Source organism: Battus philenor, unplaced genomic scaffold, assembly GCF_028537555.1.
Source record: "Battus philenor isolate CCGP_79_NKW_IND1 unplaced genomic scaffold, ilBatPhil1.0.hap1 SCAF_2, whole genome shotgun sequence".
Taxonomy (NCBI): domain Eukaryota; kingdom Metazoa; phylum Arthropoda; class Insecta; order Lepidoptera; family Papilionidae; genus Battus; species Battus philenor.
In genome coordinates, this window is record NW_027181682.1 from 10,111,458 (window position 1) to 10,126,594 (window position 15,137).

Consider the following 15,137-nt stretch of genomic DNA (forward strand, 5'->3'; position numbering starts at 1 on the left):
TCTTTGTAACCTTCTTTTAAATTAAATATAAACACCAACCCTACTAAGATATTAGCTAAGTTGGCAATTTAAGTAAATGATTTTCAGATATATTTGTCTTTATGAAAATTTACCTACACATGTTTTGTTGTAAAACAAATTAAAAAATATAGTTTTGTGGGTAATGTTCATATATAGTTGCTTTATGATAGCATATAACAAAAAGATTTTTAATTGATAAAACGTTTGTTCTATGAAAAGCGTTTATTCTCCCGTTAATCTATGAAATGTTCACAACCGCCGCTCTTTGTACAATGTACGGGTGTAGTCGCGTGTAACATGTGTCGCAAATTGTCGACGTCTCTGTTATTTATCGCCGTTCTTTCTATCTCCGTAGCCACGGCTACGGGCACAAAATATTTTTTTTGTTCCCATCAAACTTCTAGTGTTATTTCGAAATTATATTTGAAAATAAATTTAAAATTATTGAAAAAAACTTAAAGTATAATACATTACATAACAATTATTACAAAATTTTGTAGTCTTAGACACGAAGACCGATAATTGTAAAAGTAGTTTGTGCGATAAATTATTGTATCGCATAGCTTTTAAAATACTATAAGACCAATGAACACGTGAAAGAATTTTAAATGAAATGAAATATCCTTTTATAACATTTTGTGTACAGTAACTAATATAACATGAAAAATGTTATACAACGATTTCATAACCGAGTGGCACGTTTTAATAAATCTAGTTCAGTTTGAAATTTTAACTGCTTCCATAATCATTTAAATTTCATACGTTATCATGGAATGTAAGAAATTTTAAGGTACATTACTTAACATGAGACTAATATTATACCATAAAAGAATTGAAATTCATCCAGGGTTATTCAATTTTTAAACATTATTATTACATTTACGTGACTTGACTTCCATATTTCTACATTTTGCTTTGACAATAACGATTCAAAACTAACACGAAGCGGTTAATATTGCATCAATAATCCGAATTTCACAGTGCAAAAACCGGAATATTATTGGAATACGGCCAATCGTAATCCATTCAGAATGATGCATTAATTCCGGTTTTCAGTTAGTACTACTAACTTAATTAACGAATCTATTTTACTTGTTATGAATAAATTCAAATGTACTTATTTTCTAATGACGTTTAAATTTCATTATTAATTCTGCAGCAAATCTTTTGTTTTAATTACAAGTATCTATTTCGTCTTAACTATTTATTTTATTTTATGTACTTAATAATATATCGTGCTTAACCTATTTTTGGAGATGATGACGAGATTTACGTTGTATTTATATTATGTACTTTAAATATATATTTTACGGTAACGTTCTCTAAATCGGGGTCATACGACACGGGTTGTATTATAAATGTCCATATATAAATTTAAATAAAAAAATAATATATTCTTAAATTCTTATTCCTTGAAATTTAGACATAAATATTGTATATAATGATCTATGGAAACAGAATATGTTGACGTTAAAACTTCACTAACTAAATTGATATGTACAGCTTAGTTGTAAACAATGCGCCCAGAAAATATAAATAAATAATACAACGATAGTGATGCACACTGAACTTTTAGTCAGATAATATTCTAGCAATAATACTACGTTTAGTATTTTAATAAACTCGTCATAGTGAGATTTATAAAATTAAATTACTTTATCAATCGGCTAAATATTTTGTTCGTATCTGGCGGTTTATGTAAACCTTTTCTGTTGTTTCTAAACTGTAAATAATTAGAGTTTATTAAAACTTTTTTTTGTCATCAACGAAAAATCCCATCTATATTATGGACTTAAAATATTTTTATGTAAGTTATCATTTATGCAGTACAATATTTAATATCTTTGTTTTATGATTTGTAGGTGTTAACATATAATTAATTGTAAATAGTGTTTACCACGGCTATTACAAAAAAATTAAACCGGACGACTAAATCACTCGCCTTTGCCAGCTACTAGATTGTAAATTAGTAAAGACGAATATAGAGTTATTGCTCATTAGAAATCATAATAAATCAATATTGCCAAGAGTTTAATAATTCATTAAGTTCACGAGTCCCTTTTCCACAGCTTATGTTAATATTTATCGACTTTGGTGTAAATTGTTATTGCTTTTATTAGGCACAAATCAATAATTTCATTAATTCATAGATGTATTAAGAATAAAAAATATGGTAAGTTGTTTATTTAACACTTGTACAAGTTTCTGTTCAGTTAAAATGAAAAAAAAAATCACATCTGCCTTACTGCCTGAAACATTGTCTTACTGTTTTACTAGTTATTTCTTTGAAAATAATTTTTAAAAAAGCTTCATAAATTATTGTTATTCTCAGGAAAGTATAACAATAATTAATTAGCATCTTGGAAAAGAAAAATGTTTCGTTATAGACTGGAACATGTCACTTATGATCAAGTGAAGTATTAGATTAACAATCTTGGTTTTTTTTTTGTGGGCCTTTTCTACAGTTATCGAAAACCTTAACAACCAAACCTTAACTTTATAAATACATACCTCTGTTTTTAACCGATATATCGGTGTTTTTTTTTTTAATTTGAACAAACATTGTTACCTTCTATATCTTTAATAATTCAAAACCATTAATTAAAAATATGGTAAAATTACTTATTATCTTTACATAATCATTATTAACTGCAGAATATTGATATGCAGTCCATTTATATATATTTCTAAAGTATTATCTAGGTCTGTTAGAATAATACGTAACGAATTCAAAGAGATTTATTTACTCGGTAAAAATTTGAGAGCGGAATTCTTTGCTAGCCATTTTTGGTGTTCACTTTACCGTTCTATTTACTTTGAATGCAACAAAATTCTCTGTTCGTTTCGATTGAACTGTAAACATAAGTTAAATACAGATTTAAGTATATTTAAAACACATCACACGAAACAGAACTATATTAACTATTAAAATTAGAATTAGCTTCAGATTAGGTCATTATTGTTAAAAAGATTATAAGTTTTCGATGCAACTTCAATAACGGAATTTAAATACAATTCTATGTAATGAGCGTTCCATTTATTGGACTGAAATCTTTCTTTACTATTTTTAATATCATAAATCGTTTAATTTTTATAAGTAGCAACCTGTTTTGATTCTTGCTCATTTATTTAATTCTTGACCTGTTTTATTCGAAACAATAAGAAGGAAGACACTTTATTACCAATTTGCCTGTAAGTGGACCTCAATCAACCACTTGTCGCTAGAAGCCAACTACATGCCACCATTGTTTCGAAGGCTTTAGCGTTCACTTCGTCAGAATCCATTTAATTATGTATATTTAATCTTTTGTTCTGATTGCTCGTCTTACTTTTTATTCGATTACTATATCTTCAATTTTCATTTTCCTTACTAAAATCTTGTGGAAACACGAAGTCAATGCTTCAAAATAAAAATTAATTACTTTCAAAGACAGAATTAATCGAAATTTACATTTATTTTAAACAACTGCACTAAACCGATTTTTAATTTCGTCACTCAATACTGACAGTTGTTTTTTTTTAAGTTTATATTTGATAATTTACCAAGTTTCAGCGTGTTGTGGAAACTGCCAAAAAAAAATTACGAGAGCATATTTACGGTCTATAAATCTGCAATGAAACTACCGCGTGCTCTCCATTACTTGCTTTTTTAATATTTTAGATACGTGCACAGAGAAATTTTGTCAAATACACTTATTTTGATAATCACTCGCATCATATAATATATTACTTATTATCAAAGCATTACTAAAATGAATATCAATGTAAATTGCACAAATGTTCTTACTACGAAAATTCATTTGCGTTTCATAAAAGCTTTATTTTTATAATTAAATAATCAAATGTACACCGTGTCATCTATAGTTATGTAAATTATTTAGCAAAAAATCTTTCTTTTGTTTGTTAAAATAACTTCAAACAACTTTGATTATACTAAATCTAAAATAAATGTGTTTTAAAATATGTCGGCCACAAAAATGATTTCAAAACGAGGACAGATGATTGTTTGCAAATCTACATTCTAGACCGATAAATGTGTAACATTATGCTCACGTATTTCGTAACTGAATATTTGTTATCGCATTGCACATATCTGTGGAGGAATTTGGTTATATTACTTTACCGTAGGCTTCTTTCGAACGCGGGTAGAATTGAACAAAGGAAAACTTTCTTTTTATAATAACACGTAGCTTGACCATAATAAATATGAAAGTGTTATATCGTAATAGCAGAATGCATTTATTTATTTTTTCTTAAAATTGTAAAAGGATATAGCTCCATTCCGATGGACTTTGGAACGATACACAATCAATCCATGTCGACGGCAAAACGACTAAAAACTAAAACGGGAGGGATTTCTAGTAAAAAAACTTATATTGCAAAGTATTGGACAAACTTCTGCAGCCAACATTTTTATTTTATATTTCTTAAGTATAATCGTAATGCCAATATGCCCAATTCTTAAACTTACTATCGATTGCAATAATAAATAATTTGGACTTTCGACGTTTTTTCGTGATCGATTAATAAATGATTACTTCTAAAGAATATATTAATGAACATTAGATTTATAGAAATAAAAATCTTTACAGTAATAAATACTCATTGAAAATATTAACACTTCATCAAATAGCTAACTGTACATTGCTTAATGTCGTAGTGATATAAAAAAAAATTATATCTTGGTTAGGCCGTTATATGTGCCCGAGCAGCACCTCTATCGAGATAGATATGAACTATGTTCAGCAATAGCTACCGATAATTACTTGTAACTTAGTTTGTAACAATTAAATCAATAACCAACCTACGTACATCTACATCTTGTTATATCTTTGAGTAAATATATAATCATACTCGTACATCTCTTACGTCGAACCTGCGTAAACAACGATACTAACCATTGGACAAGAAATAATGAGAAAATTAAAATATTAACATCAAACTAATAACAGGGAGAGTAAATATACAGATACAAAATAATTAAACAAAGATTAAGTAAACGTTCTTTTTAAACAAACTACATGATTTTCACACATGTCATTTCTCCTAAATAATTGGAAGACTTTCACAAGTGTTTTAATTACTAAGACATTATTCATGTTAAACAGATACAGTATTCAATAGTAGAATCGTCTCGGGTATGTGTAAATTATATGCAATATTTGAAACCCGAAACTACATCGTATATATTTTACGTTAACTCACAAACGTATTAAATTTGTATAATATATGAAACTTTGATTCACCCTGCATTAACAAGAGAAAATTATAAGCGTATACATATTTTCATGAATATAACATACTATATTCAACCATTGTCTTGCGAAAATTATGTTTGTTTGCTCAAGTAGATATTTCGCTGGCATTTTGTATAATACCCGTCTACATATTAGGTATGAGTGTAATCAACAAAGTGCGTCCTAAGCCGAGACATGTTTGTTTACCGTTATTTGCAGAAGAGTGTTTGTATCTCGCTAAATTGTTTTTGCGGGTAATATTATTAATATTAAAGGAATATTACTGTATTTGCGCACATTCCTCAACACTTCGAAAGTCGTGAATTATTCAGTGGGGCGAGATTTCGCTCGCGTTTTTCGCTTATCGTTGTCTTTGAGATACAACTCCAAATGGAAGTCGGTTCTCTTCCTCTTTAAGAAGTCATTAAATTTATTAAAAAGTATATCATCTAAATGTCTCTGTAATAACTTCAAAATGGTTTATTTGTTTTTATCTCATAAGTTATATCGTGATCAAGATTAGCACATTTAAAGCCTTTACGAGCTTTACGTTTAAGCTGTTTACGAGGACACACATACGAGATACATGAATATTTACAGAGTTATCTCCTCGTGTTTCCCTAAATAAAATCACCACGATCCACATCATACATAACTGGAGTCCAACCAAGGCTCTGGCGACACCCACCTTACTTAAACTTTTGGAATGCTTCAGCCCCTAATCTTCCATAAATCACACAAACCTTATTTCACACGTCGCGCTTGAATTTAAATAGACCCTCATGCACGATCACCACTGATTTAAGGTATACTTTCCCTCCTCGCCCCCATACATATTTACATTTTTTCTACTTGATTTATTTTCATGTATACCTTATTTTATGCTGTCTTAATAAATTCTCCGTATATCTAAATGATATCAATAATGGAATTCTCGAATGATATAGTGCGGAAATAACTGCGTCCGTATCAAGCGAAATTAATGATACTTTATTATATATATTAAGGGAAATCATCCGTTGGTACATGTCATAAATTTTGGCGTATATTAAATTATTTAATATAGCAGCTAAGAACGAAAGCAATAACAATCAGTTTAGCGGTTAAGTCAAGAGATTGTGAAATATTAGAATACATATTCAATTTACGCCTGTTATAAATTATAGCTGAAAGCATATAGGTCGTATAAACCGTCTATTCTTCGGGGCACTCGCTGTAATAAAATACCTACGCCTGAGGAACGCCTAAATTACTTTTATAATTATTTAAAGTTTGCAATAAAGCACATTATGTATCAAGTACAAGATATCACATTTTAAAAAAAAAGTTAAGATTCAAGACAACAATTTTAGGTCACAAATTTAATTTAAAAAAATAACAAATTATTTAATTAAAACCTAAATTTAAATAATCCCTATCGTTAATTTAAAAAATAGTGTTGCGAATAACAACCACATTTTCGGTTAGATTCTTATCGACGTTGTCTCTTTAAGACGTGTTTTTCTTTTTTAGTTGCAAATGAATATTTGTTTTATTCTATCGTTTAGAGTACACACTTGGAATAGGTGTCACAACATCAAAACTTTTTATTTATTTTAGGCGGTTTTATGTAATTTAGGGGACTTGTGTTCAACATCCTTCTTGACTCCTTTAATATTATTCGAGGTGAATTAGTGATCACCAGCACGTGTAATATGTTTTAAAAATATCTTTAAATATGCTTCCGAATCCAAAACTAATAGTGAGAAATCATCATTACCATTTCAACTATGGGACATCCACTACTAATCCTAGGCCTCAACATATTTTTTTTTGTTGTTATTTTTTTTTTCAATATCGATCTTAACATAAAAACAATAATATACAAATTGAATATGAAGTATTCCATATTATATACGAAATATTCCAAATGAATATGTATTTGCTTTTAAAGTTTATAAATTATAATCATGTTTATGGGATAGACTTTATTTTCTTATTCAATGTAATCACTGACAGCGTCTAAGATACAGCCACGTTTGTTGCAAAGACGTAAAGGTAGTTCATGCATTATGAATGAAGTGTCTTTGGCAAGCGGCATCTGATCGTCCGATAGCACAACCCTTGTTTACACGGCACTCGCTAATCCAGTCGCCGGGTTTTAAAAAGTCTTGTGCGGTACTCCAAAAAGTTTTAATAACCTTTTTTAAGTTTTTAGAGCGTTGAGTAGTTTACATTGTAAAAAGTTAATTAAAATTTGCAATGAGCTATATAATGTCATAAATTTCTTCAAAACTGTTGAAGTTTGATAAATTTACATGGCGTTTTGTTTATTTTTTTAAAGACCATCTCCTATTATTTCTGAAATTATATTTTTGTTGTAAATTTGATTTGACTCAGATATATAACACATAAATTAAATTAACCTTTGTAATATAATTATCATAAGAAATCATGAAACATGTTTCATGAAATAATAGAAGAAATAGATAAAATAATATTTAATTAAATGAGTTTGGTGCTTACCTTTCTAAATATTTCGATGAATATTATATAAGAAAAGAAATGGCCGAAACTTTCGACATATTTACAAATTCCATAGAATTACTAATATTATAAGATATAAATTTTGTTTTTAGATGATCTTAATTATACTGTAACATCAAGTATTTTTATTACGTCGTGGTCACATTTAAAATTCTATGAACCCAACTCCGAGCCTCTGGGAATAACTAATTTTCTTTTTTTTTTCGTTTGGTTACGATGTTTTATGCACAGTTACACGTCTATAAATCCTAAACTAATTTACGTAATATAATGAAAGGAACTGATAAAAATTAAAACATTTTCTTTTACTTTTTAAAAAAATATGTACGTCATTACTGAAACGAACTTGGGTAAATTAAATTCGCTGTCTTAAAAGCTTAAATTAATACACACTACATTAATATTAGGCTGCCTGTTAAAAACATGTCTATGTAAGACATGTTACTTAGACCTTTTCTCGCAAGCTGTAAATACATAGGCATGTCATGTTATATATGTATGTAATAATGTAACATAATGTACAATATTTGTATTACGTAAACATAGTTTTATTATCCTTGATTTCTGACCGTATTTTAATTGTGATAATGTAAATAACGTATTAATATATTAAAACCTGTTGATATTTTTTTTAAATATCGTTACCAAATAATAGCGCCAAATACAAAAGAAAATATTTACGAAAATAATCTACTAACGGTAGTGTTCAGCGGATTTTCGAGTAATAAAAATTTAAACATTTGATAACAATACGCTGTACCATAATAACATTACCGGGTAATAATGACCAGGTCATGAGAGATATAACATTAACACGGCTTTTGTGAAAACCAGGTGCTGGCCTACAAACGTTTCATTATTCACTAAGGTCATGTTAAAACAAGATTACACAAACATATTTCCAGAGTTTATTCAACAAAGTAAACACGTATAATTGAACGAAAACGGTGTGGTTTTTTGATTATCAATCGTCAAAACATCCTGTACATTGTTATTCAAATATAACTAATGTTAACATTGCTTATCTACTAACCTATAAATAATTTATCACTAATAAAAATGTTTTTGTTAGAAAATATGAAGCTCGGAAAAATAAAAAATATTTATTCAGAATTCATAAATTAATTATTACACTTGATTCATGATTTAACATACTTCAACAAATATTATTGATACGAGAAAAAAGTTTTTTTTAAACTGTAATTTTTACCCTCATATATTTTTAAAAATATTAATCATCACATGGTTTAGCTCTTGTAATATATTCTTTTTTATATAAAAGCAAAGCGATAATCGAATGATTTATTTAGCAGTGATACTTTATAATTTCATTACAGTAAACTATTCAAAATATTTAAAATTTTTAAACTCTGATTATTAATAAATAATTGAGACCTTTACATGAAAAAAGTAATAATTTGGTAAGTTCACTTCCTCTATTTTAATTTGATGCTATGAAATATATTATGAAATACATAAATATTCTAAAAGAGAATTCCCATGAATGTGTTTTATTCAAAATATCTAATTTTTTTCTCTTAATGAAAAATAATGTTCCACTTAACTTATTTTCACTTTAATCACGCAAATGCGTAAGCGTTTTTGTTCTACCTAAACAATTACCTTTGTTAAAATGTGTACAAAGTAGTTTTTTAGAAAAATGGTGCGAGTTCACTTACACATTTATTGTTTGTATAAGACAATCCAAACACGTGTCGCGCATTTTAGTGCAGCCATTGGCTACCGCCCAACAAATTATAAATAAAATTGCACCACTTCTGCTTTATTAAAAAGTTTCTATTTTTGCACTTGAAAATAAATTCAATTTTTCCGCTTACTGTTATGGCATGTGTTCCGAACTAAAAATAGTATATATTTTATGAACTCTTAATAAAGTCTAGTGCTCATATGTACGTTAATCAAGCGTAGTGCAGTAAAATCATTTTAATACGCAAAACCGCCGCATGATAATTTGCGGTTAAGGTGAAACCACTTTAACGCTAATTATTTTTATAAATGTAAACAAATTAAAGTTAAAAAATTTCCTATGTTGGAGAATCAAACAAAGTACACCTTTATTTAAAATGAGTTTTCTGTTTACAGCTCGAAGTTTTCAACGGGAAATAAATTGTTCTACAATATTTGATCGACTTAAAATAACCCTGTAAAACGTAATTTATTGTAGCTTGTGAAAGAAATATTGTACTAAAAATTTCTAAAAGTTTTTAGTATTCACTCTTTAAAATTCTTTGCTTTATGTGCGGGAATATTTGTGTCTTAATTATAAAACGTTTTACATTTCTTATTAAGAATATTACAAATAATTTGACATATATTACATTTTAATAGAATAAATGGAATAGCCGAAAGGAAATGCCGATACATTGACTTTGTAATACAAAATCTTGCACAACACCAAATTTCTTCATGTTTCATTAAAACACAAGATGGGGCTAGTAATTGCAATGGATAGGATGACCTTTAACCTAAGACTTGATTATACCTCGTAGCCTGGCTCGTACGGACTGCCTTCAGAATTACCGTCAACCGATCCACTCGTAATGAGTTCAAGACAATATTTTATTGTCAGAATAGACTTGGATAAATTGTTACAGATTATCTAAGAAGACATCCAGATTTCGAACGCACCCAACTCTCGCATTCTTATTATAATAGACGCTTATATTTACGAGAGATGTTTTTTCTGTTTAAAAAACGACTCGTTGCTCGTTTTCCGCATTCATTTCCCGGCTAATGAAATGCGAGTACCGACTCACATACTGCAACTTTTTATGTAAGACTTGTTAAAGAGAGGTTTTGAGGATAAGTCGCCCTTATTAAAAAAAACATGCAACTTATTTTCGTAAAGCATTAATTTGCAGCGCAATTTTGGCTTCTTCATAACGAATATTATTTGCGTGTAAAAGTTACAAAAAATGCTAATGTTTAAAATTCCTAAATAGGTTATCTAAATGCTTAACATACAAATAAATTTGTATAAGATTAAATTACGTACATGTTTGCTTAAGCGAATTCAATATGAAGTAATTTGATGTGAAATAATTTTAATAAGTTTAAATTAATTTGTGTCATTGGTTTTTTATAAGAATATGAAATAATTGATTCGTTCTTTTAAAATATTTTACGCACAGAAATGTTGTTATTGTCATACATTGTGCACTTGTAAATTCTCGTCTCATATTCCGTAAACAATTTAAAAAAAATCATCATTTCGTAGAACATGAATCAATGTTGTCTGCTTAAGTAATCCAATACACATAAAACGGAAAAATATCGACATACCTACATGAGTAATAAACGAACGACTACCGTTTCGGGACATTTGACCGAAGGCTCGCTTTGAGTAGAGTTTACCTCATATGGCAGTCCGCCCGTCTGTCTGCAATTTCCGCTCTCTAAATGACTCCCTTGATTCTGAGCTTGTCCTCAAAAATATACCAGAAAACCACGTTTCAGTTTTTTTTTACTTTATTTTTATCAACCCCCAGTTACATATATTATAAAGTTCATTATTTGAGGTGTCGTCTACATTCACATTTTGTAGAAAATGTATAAATTTAAATTTTACTAGCAGATTTTGCAGTACGAGTAAGAAATATATTTTTCAAGAAATAATTCGTTAGTTATCAACTATTTTTACATTTTTCATCAATCTACTATCTAAAGGCAGATGTCAATTTTCATTAATAAATTGCTGTTAAGAAATTGCATTTATCTGATAAGATCCTGTACTCGTAACTATAAACTTGATTAAAATTTTACTGTGACTTATTATATTAAATTTATTCAAGATTCTTATTAGGTTGCAACAGAATTATTCTTAAATTAAGTATCTATAAGTTAAATTAGAATTGTTCAATAAGCGTTTAATTCCAGAGTAAAAGCACTCGGAATTTTTATTCACATTAATTTCGGAGGTAGATCTTCACAGACAATTTTTGTAACATTATTTAGCTCTATTCTTTCGAAAAATAAATCTTTTTTTAACGAATCACTAAAACGGGACCTACATTCTGAGGTTGAAGGAGGGCTTTGAGAAGTGGCGGTCCAAAGAGAACGCAAGTCGGTGATTTACAGCGCGGTCCAACGCCGTTTCTTGCATTATTGAATACTCCGTTCAATGAAAGAAAAATCGGATATTTGACATGCTTGCAACGAAATTTATTACTTCCATTTATCCCCTCACACAATTACCAATTAACTATGGTGAAGATTTAAGGATTTCTTTGACATTCGGTATCTTTCACTTAGCTAGTTCAAAGATAATGAAAAATGATTAAGGAATTAATAAAACACTGCGAATATACGTACATCATCGTCATTTCAGTTTTCAACCGTAAGACGTCCACTGCTCATCATAGGCCTTCAATAGATTTCTAAGGCCGGCTAAAAGCAGCCTGTATTGAGCGTCTTCTGTTGACTTTTGATTAACAAGGTCATTTACATCTTGTGGGTGGATGTCTTGCACTGCGCTTATCAGTCTATGGTCTCTGCTTTAAGACCTTGATGCCCCAGCGGCCATTTTAATTTGATTAACGTGATACCCTTTGCCTAAAACGATACAGCCGTAACCAAGCTTTTGAAACATTAAAATCTAAACCGTGGCTTTGATACACAGAGTGTTACTTCTTTTTAGTACAGTAATTTCGTTAGTTCCGACGCACTTGTAATAGACGCCGAGATATCTTGTTCCAAATCGACTTCTTACATAGTTATTAACAGTACAAAAACTATTTTGCATTCATTGATATTTACTAAACTTTGATTTTGAAAAATAATGGTTATTTCATCAACGTGTTCAATATAAAATAATGTATGAAATATTTCTATTATTTTTGTAAAAATGATCAAATTAGTGGAAATTCTTAGTTTGACATAATAACCTTGTGATTTTTATTGTATTTTTAATTAACAATGCATATATCTAGACTAAGCAATTTTCTGTGTTTAAATTCCAGTTCATGTTTTTATGTTGAATTCAAGTCATGTTTTCATTATAATGGCGTGGAAGGTGGAATCCCACATCTGAATGTTTTCATATTGAAGTATAAAATAAGAAGACATTTTTATATATTTAAGTCACCACAGATAAGAATGCTTAATACCGACTGCAAGCGATTGGCAGGCACGATAACAAAAGAGGCCTGTCGTCGACCATTAGCTAGGTCATTTAGTTTGTCCCGATTTACAGAGTGCACCCACTCAATGCCAGACTTCTTTCAAAGAGTTCATGTCGCTTTCACGTAAAACGAGTGCATGGCAGACGCGTCTAAAACAATTGAACAGAGCTCTATTTGAAATAACTGGAACAGAAAACTAATCGTTTATAAGCACAAATATAAAATGTACAGTTATTATTTTTATTCTTTTAAGCACGTATCTAATTATTTCTTATATACGTTGACGACTTTTAACGTACATAACTAAATAGTTTTGATGTTTTATTACAGTTTCCTGTCTTGTCTCATTGTTTCCGCTAACAAGCGACACTGCGTTCATCTCGCATTAAGTTTTATTTTACAGAAAAATACAATCATTTTATAGTAGCTTTTTAGATGTTTGGCAACTTGAGGAAGCAATAGGCTTACATAACAAGCAGAACGTATGGCTGCTGGGTATCAGGGGTTCTAGAATAGAGACTATGGATAGGCAAGCGAATACACGATACATGGATAGCGATTACTTAACACTATAAACTAAAAACTATAAATAACTATAAATACTTACGGCAATGACGACGATTATGATGATGAGCCTAATTGATCTTCCTGAAAATGTATTGGCGTACGTGATATCGATAAAAAGTGCCTAATCAATCGGCATATTAAACAATAAAATGATTAACCTTAAATTTGTTAGAATGCAGTTGCAATAAACCAGTCAAAAAGAACTATCGTCGTTATAACGTAACACTCCCAATAGTGTAATTTCAAATATCGAAAATTGAAAAACACTTTATTCCCTTATTCCAATCGAACGGCGTCGAGTGCATGCCACAAAGAGCTTTGTTTAAAAAGTCTCTCTGTGACTAACTGCACAGCAAAGTTTGTGTATGGTATAGAAATGAATACGTGCAAGTTTTTAACGAACAAAGTATGTTTAATTAAATATGTTTGTTTAACAATATGTAAATCAATAATGTAATAAAATGAATTGTATTTTTTATAACTCCAACTTATCAATTAAACTTCTTAACATTACATAGCTGGTATCGTTTTACTCTATTATAGCTGTTCTTTTATTTAAATCTTAATGCAACTTCTTAAATCTCTTTAAATCTATTACCCTACAAACAAAAGCATTTCTATGTTAGCTTTTAGTTAAAGCAACCGTGACCATGTTTAGCGAAATGAAATTCTGACGTAAACAGGAGGTAAATGAGCGTTTTCTTAATGAACCAATTAGTTTGAGAATAGGGAATGCTTTCATAACCAACAACGTTCTAAAAATCGTTGGTCTGCGTGTACGACGCCGGAGTGCCTTGTTAATCGTACATACGTGTATAGTACTTCCTTACCGGTAATAAGCTTATTGCGCATCTGCAAAACTTTTGCTTTGTTGCCTTATGACTGTAAGTTTTTCAAAGAATTCAAATATGTTATGCAAAAGTATGATACAATATCATGATGTCATCATAAATGTAAATCTTTTTATGGCTATTCTAACTTTACTCCTCCTTGCATTGTTGTCATTGCTGAGAGTCATGATCCCCTGGATACGGAGTTATCTTCGTTTACATTATGCGACGCCACTTGTTTCTATATTTTTCATAAAGCACAGTATGAACGTCGATGTCCAATGTCGATAACCCTGAGTACTATTTAAGACATGTATTTCGGTATGAATTAAAATACTTCCATTTTTTCATAGTAAAAGGCAAATATAACACAAAGATGTTATAAAGAAACATGTTACTTTCTACGCGTAAGTCATTTTAAACAAAAATTCTCTCTGAGATTACGGTCTGTGGTAAAATGAAAGTAATCTTCCAACGATCATGGTCGAGTTGCGGCGCCTTTTAATTCGCAAAGGTCTTATCTACAAACCCTGACCATTACTTGTAATGGAATTCCAATTACTATTTAAGTAAGATAAACGTTAAACGTGCGGACCAGTGGACTACATTTTGAAACTCAAGTTGAGGTACATACGAAAGTTTGAACTTGTACTTGGGCATATATTTTATTCATCAAAACTTGCATACCAATTTTGTGTTCGGTACTTAAACATAACTTTGAAAGCAATTGCTAGTTAATATTATAGATATTTGTTTAAAAAAGTATTCGTACAAATATTTTTTTTTCGTTTTCTTTATAAAGCGCGCCACTGAGT

General features: G+C 29.5%; 1 protein-coding gene across 2 annotated transcripts in view; it reads left to right on the plus strand.

Moving 5' to 3' along the window:
* The window catches only part of CadN (Cadherin-N), a 340,773-nt gene that overhangs the window by 305,087 nt on the left and 20,549 nt on the right, over positions 1-15,137 (plus strand). The window lies entirely within an intron of this gene.